A 12789-nucleotide genomic window follows, 5' to 3' on the forward strand; every position below is an offset into this window, starting at 1 on the left:
CCTGCATAATTACAACACTTTCATAAAAATCAGGAAATTAACATTAATACATCACTACTATTTAATCCTTCTATCCCATTTAAATTTCACCAATTGTCTTACTAACGTCTTTAATAGCAAAAGGACCCAGTCCAGAATCCTCCATCGCGTTTATTTGTCACGTCTCTCTAGTCTCCTCCAGCCTGGAACAGTTTCTTGGACTTTCCTTAATTTTCACGACCTTGACAATTCTGAAGATTACAGAACAGTTATTTATAGAATGTCCCTCAATTTGGGCTTTTCTGATGTTTCCCTGTGATTAGATTCAGCTTATGGATCTTTGACAGCAGTATGGCCGAAGTGATGGTGTGTGCCGTTCCTCATTGAATTCTATCAGGTGGTTCTAATTTCCCTTTGTCCCATTACTAGTGAGGCTATCTTGGCTCATTTGGTTAAGACGGTGTCTGCCAGCTTCTCCACTGTAAAGTTACCCTTTTCTCCTTTGTAATTAATAGGTGCTTTATGAGGAGGTAATTTGAGACTATGTAAATAACTGTTCCTTGTCTAACTTTCAATTTACTCACACATTTACTTATATTAAATGTGGACACCTGGATTCTTGTTTTATTCAATGGCTTATAATTTATTGCTATTATTTATTTTGATGTCATATTGTCCCAGATTTTGCCACTGGGAGCCCACTCAAGCTGAACTCTGTCCTTTGACAGATCTCCATCATTCTTTGGGGACTTACTTTCTGGTACAAAATGTTCCAGGCTCATTTTGACTATTCTCTACTCTAGTCCTCAAATCAATCTTCTTCAAAATGCCTTGGTTCTTTTTGGTTGAGAATGGTTTTCATACATCAAGATTAGGTCTCCAGATGCGCTCATTGCTATTGGGTGTTGATGCTTTCAAGCCATGTCAGTGGTCAGAGCCAGTCATTATATGGATTTGTGTGTATGTCTATCTATCTATCTATTCACATATATACATATATTCATAGACATATACACAGGCATATAAGCATATACATACACATATTACTTCCATGCTTACGTATTTACTTATATATATTGAAAGACATTGATTCACACAAATTCCAACACCACTAGTTCATTCTAGTTTCCTGCTTTCTGTATCTGTAACTCCCTTCTCTGACAATAAGAAACCTATTCCCACTATTATTAATATACTTTCTGCTATTTGTTTTCTACTTGTCCAATTCTCTTTGTTCCTCTCTCTTTTCTTGCCTTCTTTTGGGTGATCTGAATGTTTTATAGTGCTTCATTTTGATTCCTCTATTGGCTCTTTAGCTATACATCTTGCATTATTTTTAGTAATTGCCCTACGATTTCATTATACATTTTTAACTTGTCACAATCTACTTAGAGTTTATATTGCACAACTGTACATAAATATAACAACCTTCTAATAATATAGTTTTATTTACTACTCTCCCAAACTTTATGAGGTTTTACTCATGTTTACATCTGCTTATGTTATAAACCCCACAACACAGTGTTATAATTTGCATTGTAGAATCATATGATTTTTCAAGAAAATGTGTACATACTCTTATATTTACCCAAATATTTGCCATTTCTTGCATTCTTTATTCCTTCCATTGAATCCAAGTTACCATCTGGTGTCACTCCCCTTCCACTTGAAGAATTCCCTTTAGTATTTCTTATAGCACAAGTCTGCTGGTGATGCATATTCTCAGCTTTTGTTTCTCTGAAAATATCTTTATTTGCCTTCATTTCCAAAAGACAGTTTTGCTGTATACAGAATCCTGGGTTGATAGTTTTATTTATTTCAGTACTTAAAGATGTTATTCAATTGTTGTCACAGGTTGGGTTGCCTGGGCGATAGACTCTGAGATGGAGTTTATCCAGCAGGGTGTTTACTAAGGAGTTTCCTTGGTATCAAAACCTGCAGAAAGGAGAAGAAAGCAAGAGTAGTCAGAAGGAAAAGTTGAGCTGAGCTGCATGCCCTATACACCCTGGGGCGATCTGGAGCAACAATGGCCCTTCTGATTTGTTTTGCATTGGGCCAAGATAGTCAGGTCAAGATACTCCTGCATTGATCAATCACTGGCTGTAGGCAACCTGGGAAGGGGCATGATCTTGAGTGAGGCAGCTCTCTACAGCTAATCAGTTCCTGAAAGGGGCTGACAACTGAAGGCTATCTGCTATAGGGGCTCCTTGCAATGAAGGCAACAAAGTTTTCATTGATGGGATCTGGGTGTGCATCAGTCTTCTGGCATCTATTGTTTCTGACGAGAAGTCTGCCATCATTTGTATTAACGTTTTTATTTACATAATATATAGTTTTTATTTTCTCTTGGCTCCTTTCTCTTTATCTTTGGATTTCAGCCGTCTGACATGTACCTAGTGTGGTTTTCTTTGTATTTATTCTGCTTATGGTTCACTGACCTTCTCAGATCTATAAGTTAGTGTTTTTACTAAATTTGCAAGTTTTCAATCACTATTTCTTCAAATATTTTTTCTTCCCTATTCTCTCTCTTTGCTCCTTCTGGTCCTCCAATCACACATATGAGACTGCTTTGTATTGTCCTACAGCTCTCTAAGGATCTATTCATATTTCTTCCATCATTTTTCTTGAATTTGGACAATTTCCATTCATCTACTTTCAATTCACTGATTCTTGTGCCATCTCCAATCTGCTGTTAATCAAATGCAGTAAAATTTTCATTTTAGTTACTGTATTTTTCATCTAGAATTTTCATATGAGTCTGCTATAAACTGAATGTTTGTGTCCCCCCGCAAAATTCATGTTTAAATCCTAACCACCGATGTTATGGTATTAGATGGGGCCTCTGGGAGGTGATGAGCTCATGAAGGTGGAGCCCTCACAAATGGGATTAGTACTCTTGTAAAAGAGACCACTGAGAGCCCCCTTACCCCTTCTGCCATGTGAGATCACAGTGAGAAGACAGCCGTCTACGAACTAGGAAGTCTGCCTTCACCAGACACCAAATCTGCTGGTGCCTTGCTCTTGGACTTTCTAGCTCCAGGACTGTGAGAAATAAACATTTGTCACTATGGCATTTTTGTTATAGTAGCCCAAACAGGCTAAAACAGAATCTTTTCATTGTTTCTATTTTGCTTCTAAGATTCTCCATCTGTTCATTCAATATGGCTATATTTTCCTCTAAGTCCTTGAACATATTTTATAGTAGTTGCTTTAAAGTCCTCATCTGCTAAGCACCTCCTAAGGTTTGGTTTCCATGGACAGTTTTTTTTCTTTTTGCATTTGAGTCACATTTTCTTGTTTCTTCACACGTCTAGTCATTTTTATTGTCTACTAGACATTAGGAATGATACATTGGAGAGACTCTGGATTCTGTTATATTGCTCAGAAAAGTGTGATTTCTCTCCTAGCAAGGAATTGACTTGGCTGGACTCAAACTCCTAAGTCTGTCTCCTCCTCTGTTTTGGGATATAGCTGAAATTTCTGTTCAACTCTTTCAGGTTTTAGTTGCCACTTTTCCACTGGGCTCTTTGTTGTCTCCTCCACTAATGTGTATTTCAATGGTCAGACAAGAATTTGAGCAGGGCTTATGTGCAGATGTGGGGGCTCACCACCAATATGGCTCCTTCCCTTCTAGGACCCCTGCCCCCAGATCCCCAGCAGCCCTTCCTCCAGCCCTGAACTCTGTACTCTGACACCACCATCCTGTAAGTCTGCAACTTCACTGGTGAGCAACTCTGGGCAAAAACTGCAAACTCAAAATCACATTGGTGTAATTCCAATCTTTTTAAGTGGAGACTCCTCTCCAATTTCTGCCTGCTTTTAGTCTCTGTCTAGTGTCTTCAAGTAGTCGATTTTTAATATTTTCATCCAAACTTTATCACTGTTATCTGTGGGAAGCTTAGTCCAACCAAGCTACGTCACCATTACCAGAAGCCAAATTTCCCAGTGTTACTATTTTGCTCCATACTGGAATCACATCTCCTTCCTCATCCCATTTTTCTTTGTTGGTAGAACAGGATTTGTGTTCAAATGTCCATCCTCCTTCCACATGTCTATGGGTGTAAATCTTGATCCATCTATGTCAGTGCCATAATTCATTTCTCTTGAAGCATCAGTGATACGTTTAGGAAGGGTCATATATCAGTCAGGAAACCAGAAGCTACTCTTTGCAGTCTAGATATAAAGGGTTTTAATATAGGGAATTGGTGGCTTACCCAGAAAAAAGGCCTAAGGGAGCAATGGTCAGAGAAATCACCGCTGACCTTCTCAACTTGAAGCACTCAAGCAAGTTGTTCTCAAAACTCACCTTGAGCGGCCGGCACCGTGGCCAAGTGATTAAGTTCACAGGCTGTGCTTCGGCAGCCCAGGGTTTTGCTGGTTTGGATCCTGGACGCGAACCTAGCACTATTCATCAGGCCATGCTGAGGTGGCGTCCTACATAGCACAACCAGAACGTCCTACAACTAGAATATACAACTATGTACAGGGGGCTTTGGGGAGAAGAGAAAGAAGGAGGGGAGAGGAAGGGAGAGGGAGAGGGAGGGAGAGGAGGAAAGGAGGAGGGGAAGAAGATTGGCAACAGATGTTAGCTCAGGTGCCAATCTTTAAAAAAAAAAACAAAAACAACTTGCCTTGAAGTTTCCAGGAGTATCACATCTACTCACAATTCTGACTGCAACTGACTGGAGAATAAGGATCGCTCCATCACTTGGGCGCAAGGGTGCCTCTCGCTGACATGCTCTAGCCTGGCCGCAAAATGAAGAGGATTCTGGCAAATGTAGCTTCTGGCTTCTCCTCTTCAAAGTAAAGGAGCCCTTAGAAGAAGTGATGCCAAGTGAGTAACAGATCACCCAACACAGGGCATGTGACCCAAATGAGCAGAAGGCACAGGAGGGGAAGGGACCTGGGGAGCTTCTGGAAAAAATTTATTTGCTGATAAACTAAACAAAACAAAGACTCATAAGAAGAACAGTCCCTCTTTTTCTTCCACTGGATTTTTTTTTCATGTAACTAAAGCATCAAGCTTGTGACCACGAGAGGAATCAGCTGAGATGGAGACAAACACAGTGTCTGAAGCCTGCCCAATCTGGACTTCTTGTTATGTGAGAATACGTGTTACCATTTAAGTTATTTTCAATTGGTTTTTCCACTACTTGTAACAGACACAGCACATTATTTAGATCATGGAGGTAAACCCCAGAAGAAACCATTTAAAGGAGTGCAAGTGCGAGCCTCTAGGGAGCAAGACTAGGGGTGATGAGATGTGGTGCAAGGCACGTTGGTTTTTATTCTATGCTTTATGCTATTTTACATTGTAAAGAAGATATACGCACTACTTGGATAAAAAATTAATCTAGAAAAGAGACAATGAAACTCCTCTCCATCTCCGCGTCATGCTTTTCTTGATTTACTCTGTTCTATAGTAGAAAAGGAAATGCAGCTAAATGCACCAGTTCTTCCTCGCTCTTATTTTAGGCGATCATCAGTTCTAGCTGCCTACTCAAGAACCTCCTAAGTGAACGCTATTCTCATTCCCCTCGATCTACTGTCTGTTACCAAAATAATCATTCTGAAGAGTAAATACGATCACATCCCTCTCCTGTTTAAAATCTGTGGTTGGTCTCATGTTATCTCTACAGGATAACATCCAAATTCCATAATACGGCATCCAAGACTCTTCATGACCTGACCCCGACACTCTCTCATCTATATATTCTATTCCGAAAACCTTGCTTTTCTCTGGATACCCCGTGCTCTCTCAGACCTCCATAACTGTACACACAGTTTGTTTAGTTTGGAGTGTCCTTCCTAATTGACCCCTTTTCGGCTCTCTCTTCCATGAAGATTTCTTACTCCTCCAGTCCTTCTATAGTCTCTTCGTCCAAATATGTTGTGGATACCTATAACCTGCATCAGCAAAAATTATACTACAGGTCAAAAATCACTTACTGGAAAGTCTAAAATCCAGAAAAACCTCTGAAAACTAAAATATTTTTTGGTAACTCATTTAGTGGCAAAACCTGAACTGAACTGTTTATATCTATAATCTCAATTTATTCCACTTTGTGTGAATATTCATTCACTTTGTTGCAGAAATATTAGTGGGTTTCATTACAGAGTGAAGCCCCCCCCACCAATGGTAGTATTATGTAACATGTCGCATGCGTATCTGTGGCCCATTCCGAAAATGGCTACTGCAACACTTCTCATCCCACAGTTCTTCTACAACTTTCACTCCTTATCAAGAGGTGAGGGCTATTTCCTCTCCTACTTGAAACTTGGAGTGGTTTTATAAATAAAAGTCGTGGAAGAGACACTGCTTGACTTCCAAAGCTAGGTCATACATCAAAGGTATATGGCTTCTGCCTATTTTCCTTTCTCTCTCAAAATGCTTGCCGTTGGAACCCACGATGTTGTCAGGAAGCTCAGTCACATGGCAAGGCCACATGTAAGTGTTCTGGCACATCAACTCCAGCCAAGGTCTCAATCACCAACCAGTGTCAACTGCCAGACATGTGAGAGCAATGCCTGCCCTCGGCGTTCAAAGGCCCCAACTGTTGGCCAGGTGAAGCAAAGCCAAGCTGATGCCACCAAGCCCTGCCTACAACACAGACTCATGAGAAAAACAAATGCTTTTGTTGTTTTAAGACACAAAGTTTTGGGGTAATTGTTCTCCGGCCATAGCAACTGGAATCCCATCGTATTACTTTGCTAAAATGTGAAATATTCTCACTTCCAAAATCCATCAAAGGTTTCAGATTGGATCTGTATATTAAAATTGTATGTTTGCATATCTATTTTTCAATGGAATTAGAAGTTCTTTGGGAACAAGAACTAAGTTTTTTTATCTTGGTATTTTCAGAGCCAGTGTCTAAGATTGGGTAGGTCCTCAAGGCATGTCTATTGAATTAATGTTGAGTGAATGGATGGATAAACAAATGTATAAACACAGTTTAAAAGAAATGGTTATTTTGAAGTAGTTTTTGGGAGACTATACTTCTACTCAACTCAATTCATTGCTCACAAATAATTTAGAATGTCTTATTTTATTATTTTCAGTTTATGAGCTATGCAGAAAATTTCATTAATTTTCCTATCTTGTTTTTATCCAAAAGTGTAATCTTTATGATTATATACTTTATCCATCAAAGTACACTCCAAATTATCCTTGGCTGTTTTCAAAAGTCAAATGTATCTTTAAGGACACAGATTTTCCATTAGTGAGGATAATTAAAATAATCTGACATAAACTCTGAAGGTATTTCCAAAACAGGAGATCCCAATGTTTTTGAACAATGCAATGCAGTGCAATGATGCATAGATGCAAAGAGTTCAGCATCCACGTTGACAAACTTTGCAAGAAAAAGAAAAAACCACTGATTTGGAGTATAAGTTCTACTCGGCATGACAAAAATATGTTTATTTATCTCATGGTCACACATCATGTCACACGTATATTTAACTATATGAGGGAAAAGGGAGGAAAGAGGGCAGAGAGAAAATCCATAATGTCATAAATACATGAATAGATAACATCAATTTATGTTTTAATGTTCCTGTGGGGAATAACTGTTTTAGCTCTTCCCAGGGAATGTTAGAATGATGGAATAAATGAGGCGCTGCTTTACAGTTTGGCTGCCCAACATTTGTCTGATCAGAATTTAATGGATCCTCACTGCCCTGCTTTTTCTCCTTCCCTACTTTGGGTAAATGGCATAGAGCTGGGTCGTATGTAGGTACATCTCAGGATAATTCAGAATCAGAGGAAACATCACGGCGACAGCTAAAAAGTCACTAAATAAATATAAATATTAACCACAGCTGCTCAAAAAAATGCCAACGGGGGATGAATCTTACAATCCACACCACAACTTCCTGAAAATCTTTTTCTTTCTCTTCCCTGATATTTCACAGAGTCTGGCAGAAACACTGCCTTCAAACCCCTTTCTCTTCACATTCCTCCAAAATCCTCCCCTGTCACATCTCTCCCTTCCACACGCACACCGCCTCGTTCCTTTTCTGCCCTGCTTCTCTCGTCTTGTGTATGTGTTCTCGTCTCATCTTGCTGCCTTTCTGAGGTCAATCAAACCGGCCGTGGCTGCGTTTAATTCCAGCCCTCTCCCATTAACCTGGTCCCCAGTGATCCTGGGACCAGGGACACAGGGCAGGAAGAGAGAATTGTCCTTTTCAAGGTGAGGAGGAGGAGAGGCTGTGAACCCTCAAATATTAATTTTTTTCTTGTCATACCAACATCTTACAAGCAGAATGACATGTCACTAAACGGTAGGATGATGGGTAACTGCCACCAGACAGGCTCTCAGGACATCATAAAGTACCACAGGCCTGGCTGTAGACTCTAGATGAACAGTCGGGGACCACGTATTCACTGGTAAATGGGGCTGCAGTGCTGCTGGGGTCTGGATAAATTGTTATTGATAAATGGATGGGCAAACAGTGCCATGAGAAGCTACCTCATTCCTGGGGCTCCCCTCCTTTTACCTGATACCTCAGCACCACTTTTCTAGGCCTAGAAGGGAGTTTATGGCCAGGAAATTGCCAAGGACCTGGCAACAAACGTCAAGTATCCCCTCCTATATTCCTATATCCCCACGCCCTCTCCTTCTCTTTGGACTCTGAACCCCGGGTAAAGCTCTGGAGCTGCAAGGGTGGGGAAGCTGCGGGAGCAGAAAATCCCATTTATGATAGGGCAACCAAATAAAATACAAGACACACAGTTAAATCTGAATTTCACACAAGGAACGAATAATTGCTTAGTATAAGTATGTCTCAGATACTGCATGAGATATACTTAGACTTAAAGAAAAAAAAAAGCTTTCTTTCTGTATGTGAAATTCAAATTTAACTGGGTGTTCCTGTTTGAGTTTTTTCTCCCTAGATCTGGTAACCCTAATTTAAGAAAATTAATGAGAGGAATATCACTAACGTCAGAAGTGAATACCTTAGGCTTGAAAATGAGAATTCTTAGGTATATACTACTTCTTGAGTTGCCCACAAAAAAATGTATTGAAAACATCAGAATATCAAAAAATCAGTCTCCAAAAGCAGCAGGATCCAGCAGAGGCCGTTGGGAGCATTAAGAGGCTGAAGTAGCTGGAAATGTTTTATTGGTGCACTATAGACAGGGACCAAGTCAGCTGTCCTTAAAGACTATATGGTGTTGTAGCCATATGAAAATCTCCTTGTCAGCATAACTTGTCTAAATGAGCTCAAAGTCTCTTCTCAGCTCCTGGAAAGGGAGTTGGGAATTTCAAAGCAAAGTGCTTATAGGAACGTTTAAAAATCTGAAGGAAGTCTGCATTGCCAAACTGAGAGAACAGATCAAAGCCACTACAATAAAAGGCAACTCCGGTGGATCTAGAAAACTTAAAACAGGCATCAGCCAAAGTACTCAAAAGTCTTTCTAGAAAAACACCAACACAGATTGAGGAAAAAAGTGAAATTTTGAAGTGATAAATTTACTCTAACCTGGTTAATTCTCACTTTTTTTTATCTTCAATCTTGATCATTCTCATTAAAAAAAGGTATCTTAGGGGGCCGGCCCGCTGGCGCAGCGGTTAAGTTCGCACGTTCCGCTTCTGCGGCCCTGGCTTCGCTGGTTGGGATCCCGGGTGCAGACATGGCACCACTTGGCAAGCCATGCTGTGGTAGGCGTCCCACATATAAAGTAGAGGAAGATGGGCATGGATGTTAGCTCAGGGCCAGTCTTCCTCAGCAAAAAAAGGATTGGCAGATATTAGCTCAGGGCTAATCTTCCCCCCCCCCCCAAAAAAAAAGAAAAGAAAAAACAAAAAAAAAGGTATCTCAGGGGGCCAGCCCGGTGGCATAGTGGGTAAGTTTACGTGCTCTGCTTCAGTGGCCCATGGTTCACAGGTTCGGATCCCGGGTGCAGAAACTGCACACTGCTCATCAAGCCATGCTGTGTCAGCGTCCCACATACAAAAAAACAGAGGAAGATGGGCACAGATGTCAGCCCAGAGCCAATCTTCCTCAAGCAAAAAGAGGAGGATTGGCAACGATGTTAGCTCAGGGCCAATCTTCCTCACCAAAAATGAAAAAAAAAAGGTATCTCAACTGAATTCTCCAGAGATTAAAACTACTGCAGTGTCACTACATAGGACTAAATCATTATTCTAAAAGCAAATATGTACTACAACTACATTTAATTTGTAATTATAAACAATTTCAATTCAATTAGTAAAAATCATTAGAATTGTATAAATGTATCTGTATACATAATTACTAACAATCAACTCATGAAACCAGAAGAATCACCAAATCACCTAAGTTTCATAGTAGATATCCAATTTATTTGTTTTGCTTTGCTGTTTTAAAAACTGCATTACCCCCATAAGCTATAGATCGCATCGAAGCAAAGGTTCGACTACAAAGGATTCTGCAGATGAAACGAGGGACCCTTCGGTGACCTGAGTGAGGAGGGAACAGGCCTTGTGCTAGCTCAGGGAACAGCAGTAGCCACAGTGGGTGACAAGCGCTGAACAGCTTTCCCCGCCCACTGTTCCCCGGGGCCTGAGTAGGGCAGGGACAGTCGGGGGAGCTGGGGTCAACGATAAGATTCACAAGCGGAGCTTCCCTGAGAACAGAGCAGGCAAACAGGAAGCGCTCTAGAGTGCGGAGGACAAGTGGGGCAGGCCAGGCGGGAGCGAAGGCCCAGGCCGCAAGAGATGAGCCTGTCCTGCTGATGTTTCCTCTAGAGAAGTCCAAAAGTTATTTCGCACCTTCAACTCGGTTTGAAAGGAACCGCTGAAATGGGACTTGAGAGTTGTGATGGTTAATTTTATGTGTCAACCTGGCTGAGCCATGGGGCGGGTCCGTGATGGTGTTTCCGAATGAGGTTAGCAGTGGAATCAGTGGCCTCAGTGAAGTCGACTGCTCTCCCCAATGTGGGTGGGCCTCATGCAATCTGTTGAGAGCCTGCATACAACAAAAAGGAGGAAGGAGGAATTCGTCCCTTTTGCTTCCTACCTGCCAGGTTGAGCTGGGACCTCGGTCTTCTCCTGCCCTTGGACGTGGATTTACACCATCAGCTCCTCTGGTTGTTAGGCCTTTGGACTCAGACAGGAATTACACATCGGCTTTGCTGGGTCTCCGGCTTTTAGATGCAGATCGTGGGACTTCTCAGTCTCTGTAATCATGTGAGCCAGTTCCTCAAACACATCTTTTTATCTAGACCTGTCCATCTCTTATTGGTTCTGTTTCTTGGGAGAATCCTAGTACAAGAGAAAAAACAAGTCTATTAAACATCACAGAGGGAAATAAACCTACACTCACCCAGCGTGGCAACCTCCTCTTGCACATCCCCTCTCCCCACCCCCTCATGCCTCACATCTCCGAACTCCATTTCCCGTTTTGGGTTCAGTGTTTTAGAAGTGATGGCCCATGTAAAGAGCAGCTCTTACTCATTTTAGCAGCTCACCGAACTGTACACTCATTGAAGGCAGGAGCAGTCTCTCAGAGATCTGTATTTCCTACACGGCCTAAAACCTACAAGCAAGGGTTTCACACACAGGTAGGAGTTTCAGTGAATTAATGAATGCAACCTCCAAATTGCTAACATTTAAAAACACTCATTAGGACTGTATTATTAATCTCAAAAAGAAAACAAACTGTATCACAGAGTGACCATCCTGCCTTCACAGTTCTCGCCCGGACTCCTTTAGAATGAGACTGAAGTACAAGGTCAGGAACGTGTAGAACAGACAGCAATCTCCCGAGCTATCAGTCTGGCATCCTTTACAGCATTAAATTAGCCATAAGAAGAGGAACGAAAGTCCTGTCAGCATGTGATACATAATGGGGAAAAGAACAAACGACATCATATTGACAAAATATGTCTCTTTTCTATGGAATTGTTCATTTGATCTTTATCCCAAACCTCCTTTGATATGATTAACAAAAGATTGAAAACACACAAAAGCTCATTAGATTATGTGGTCTACTGGTTAGACCACATGTACAATTATGCATTCCCTATAGAAATATTTTCTAGAACTTTGTCTAATCCATTTCCAGTCGACTGCTCTAAAAGTTTTTTTTTTAATTTTTAATATGCCTCACTTTATTTTTAATTTTTATTTATTTATTTATTTTTGAGGAAGATTAGCCCTGAGCTAACATCTGCCGCCAATCCTCCTCTTTTTGCTGAGGAAGACTGGCCCTGAGCTAACATCCATGCCCATCTTCCTCCACTTTATATGTGGGACGCCTGCCACAGCATGGCTTGCCACGTGGTGCCATGTCCGCACCCAGGATCCGAACCAGCAAACCCAGGGTCGCCGAAGTGGAACATGGGAACTTAACTGCTGCGCCACCGGGCTGGCCCTCTAAAAGTTTTTAAGTCTTTTTCTGAGGAGCTTATTCCAGTTAGGCGAATCTTCAATACCTGACAGTTTTTCTGAAACTTCTATTTCAATTTCTCTTATTTAAATTTTGCCCCATTACTCCTTGTTAGACCCTTTTCCCGTGACCATATTGTAGAGAGTTTTCATATTCCTTTTTAGGCATAATTTAACCATGCTTCACACATTAACTTGAGTAGACAGTGTATGGTATAAATTACAAAAAACAGCGATGTGTGAAGACATTCTGTGGTGAATAAATTAAAGCATTAATTTCAGACATATCAAACTAACACTTTTTTTTAAATTTGTGGTTCCTATAATTTTCAGACTTGTTTCTAAAGTCTTTGGAATGGGAGAATTAAATGGAAGAGATTTGTCTAAAACTTCTACTTTTATTTCATAGGTTGGAGATCAGCCATTCCCATGAATA

General features: G+C 40.8%; 1 long non-coding RNA gene across 1 annotated transcript; it reads right to left on the reverse strand.

The window, feature by feature from the left end:
• Positions 1-1574: 1574 nt before the first annotated feature.
• LOC102150731 (uncharacterized) lies at positions 1575-12789 on the reverse strand. Its single transcript, XR_011434019.1, has 4 exons — positions 11418-12789; positions 10984-11228; positions 4644-4793; positions 1575-1914 (listed from the first exon to the last, which is right to left on the reverse strand). It is a non-coding gene; the product is annotated as an uncharacterized lncRNA (long non-coding RNA).

The sequence above is a fragment of the Equus caballus genome, chromosome 29 (genome assembly GCF_041296265.1).
Source record: "Equus caballus isolate H_3958 breed thoroughbred chromosome 29, TB-T2T, whole genome shotgun sequence".
Lineage (NCBI taxonomy): Eukaryota > Metazoa > Chordata > Mammalia > Perissodactyla > Equidae > Equus > Equus caballus.